The sequence below is a fragment of the Oratosquilla oratoria genome, chromosome 44 (assembly GCF_046742065.1).
Source record: "Oratosquilla oratoria isolate Oo_2021 chromosome 44, ASM4674206v1, whole genome shotgun sequence".
Lineage (NCBI taxonomy): Eukaryota > Metazoa > Arthropoda > Malacostraca > Stomatopoda > Squillidae > Oratosquilla > Oratosquilla oratoria.
The window spans coordinates 20,379,793-20,382,894 of record NC_134820.1 but is presented as its reverse complement, the minus strand read 5'-3'; positions in this window follow the sequence as shown (position 1 = coordinate 20,382,894).

The following is a 3,102-nucleotide window of genomic DNA, read 5'->3' as shown; positions in this document are numbered from 1 at the left end:
CCTCTTCCATCTCCTTTTCCACCCCTTTCTCCTCTTCCTCTTCCTTCTCCTCTTCTCTTCTCCCTCCTACTCCTCCTTCTCCTCTTCTCTTCTCCCTCCTACTCCTCCTTGTCCTCCTCTTCTCCCTCCTACTACTCCTTGTCCTCCTCTTCTCCCTCCTACTACTCCTTGTCCTCCTCTTCTCCCTCCTACTCCTCCTTCTCCTCCTCCTCTTCTCCCTCCTCCTCCTTCTCCTCCTCCTCTTCTCCCTCCTCCTCCTCCTCCTCCTCCTCCTCTTCTCCCTCCTCCTCCTCCTCCTCCTCCTCTTCTCCCTCCTCCTCCTCCTCTTCTCCCTCCTCCTCCTCCTCCTCCTCCTCTTCTCCCTCCTCCTCCTCCTCCTCTTACTCGTCCACGTCCGCTTTCATTTCATTCCCTTCTCTTCCTTCTCCTTTTCCACCTCCCCTTTCTCCTCTTCATACTACTACTACTCCTCCTCCTCTTCTCCCTCCTCCTCCTCTTGTTTCTCCTCCTCTCTTCTCCCTCCTCCTCCTCTTGTTTCTCCTCCTCTCTTCTCCCTCCTCCTCCTCCTCCTCCTCCTCTTCTCCCTCCTCCCCCTGCCTCTACGTCTTGCCAGAACGACCCGAAAGCACCTCCAAACTGGAGCCAATGTGGAATCAAGCGTCAGCCACCGCATATGAGTACACTGGAAGGGTTTGTCTGTGGCTGCAAGACGCGATCCAGCAGAAATGTAAGGTGACTTCTAAGTGGCTGAGGGTCAGTCTTAGGAGGTCGTGGAGGGAGGAGGGGAGGAGGAGGGAGTGTATTGATGATATGGGGGGATATTTGAAGACGGAAATGGGTATTGGTGCAGTTTCGGGAGGAGAATGGCAGGAGAGAGTGTGTGGTAGGAGAGGTATTTGAGACTCGGGAAGGATATTTGGTATATAAATGGAAGGGGTATTTGTGTATCTTGCAAACGTGCTGTTTACTTAATATGATGATAGAGAGAAATAAAAAGAGGAAAGAGTGATTTGGGGTATCACATGGGAATATTTGAAATCCTTATACATTCTCGGTGGTGCCAGTGATGGCTATATCTTCTCCAATATCCTCCTTGAGGTTTTCATCATCTGCAAATGTTTCAACCATTTGCAAGGTCCTCCTTGCTTTGTCTTCCAGTTTGACAATTTCAGCTGGGACCCCATCTCTCTTTCTCTCCCCATCTCTCTTTCTCTCCCCGTCTCTCCCCCCGTCTCTCCCCCCGTCTCTCCCCCCGTCTCTCCCCCCGTCTCTCCCCCCGTCTCTCCCCCCGTATCTCCCCGTCTCTCCCCGTCTCTCTTTTTCTCCCCGTCTCTCTTTTTCTCCCCGTCTCTCTTTTTCTCCCCGTCTCTCTTTTTCTCCCCGTCTCTCTTTTTCTCCCCGCCTCTCTTTTTCTCCCCGTCTCTCTTTTTCTCCCCGTCTCTCTTTTTCTCCCTGTCTCTCTTTTTCTCCCTGTCTCTCTTTTTCTCCCTGTCTCTTTTTCTCCCTGTCTCTCTTTTTCTCCCTGTCTCTCTTTTTCTCCCTGTCTCTTTTTCTCCCTGTCTCTCTTTTTCTCCCTGTCTCTCTTTTTCTCCCTGTCTCTCTTTTTCTCCCTGTCTCTGTCTCCCTGTCTCTGTCTGTCTGTCTGTCTGTCTGTCTGTTTCGCTCTCTCTCTTTCGCTCTCTCTCTCTCTCTCTCTCTCTCTCTCTCTCTCTCTCTCTCTCTCTCTCTCTCTCTCTCTCTCTCTCTCTCTCTCTCTCTCTCTCTCTCTCTTACTCTCTATGTCCATAATTCAAAACCTTTCCACTTGTAAAAACATCAAAGAATTCGCCTTTCCTTCTTGCTTTACTGAGACCTATTATATCCTACAATTGATTTTCTTTTTGAAATTTCTTCCCAAAATTTATTTTTTGTTCCAGCCATGTTGTCCTACCAAAACGGAAAGTATGACTTTGCTTCAGAATGTAATTGCATCCAAAATGCTTTTGACATTTTCATCTAGCCTGATACACAGGCATGCATACATACATATATACATACACACACACACACGCACACATTTATACCTACCTACGTACATACATACATACATGTGTACATACATGTATACATACATACATACATACCTACATACATACATACATACATACATGCATGCATGCATACATATATACATACATACAAAATACTTACATGCATACATACATACATACATAAATACATAAATGCATAAATGCATGTATGCATGCATGCATGCATGTATGTATGTATGTATGTATGTATGTATGTATGTATGTATGTATGCATACATACATATATACATACATGTGTTCATACATACATGTGTACATACATACATACATACATACAAAATACTTGCATGCATGCATGCATACATACATACATACATACATACATACATATCGTAATTAATTGATCACAAAGGCTAACGTTAGAGAACTTACCTGAACGAGTTCTCAAACAAAAGTCGTTAGAAATATATAAATGCTTGAGACTTCGATGGCTAGTTCCTTGCCGAGGTTTTATCGTCCTTTTGGAGACACGGTTAAAGCTTGTCACGGTACCACTGTTGAAGCTGGTCACTGGGACGAGGGTAGCAACTAGTCTGACGTACCGTGACAGAATATTGGTCTTGTTCGGCACGAGTTCTATTGAGCCTTCGAAACGGTTTCGAAGCCACGGACAACAGACACTTGACGTAAGTTCTCAAGTTCCCGATTTGTTAATCAAATTATGACATAGGTTTAAATAAATAATAAAGCGGGAGGGGAGTTTAATAATATTAGTTAAAATTACAATAGTGTGGTACGAAGTTAAAGGAGGATTTCCAAATCAAAAATTAAACGAGCTTTCGGGAAATTGCCGTACTGTAGCTCTAGGTAAACAAAGTCATTCCCGTAACCACAATTACATACATACATACATACATACATACATACATACATACATACATACATACATACATACATACATACATACATACATACATACATACATACATACATACATACATACATACATACATATATACATACATACATACATATATACATACATACATACACACATACATACATACAAACA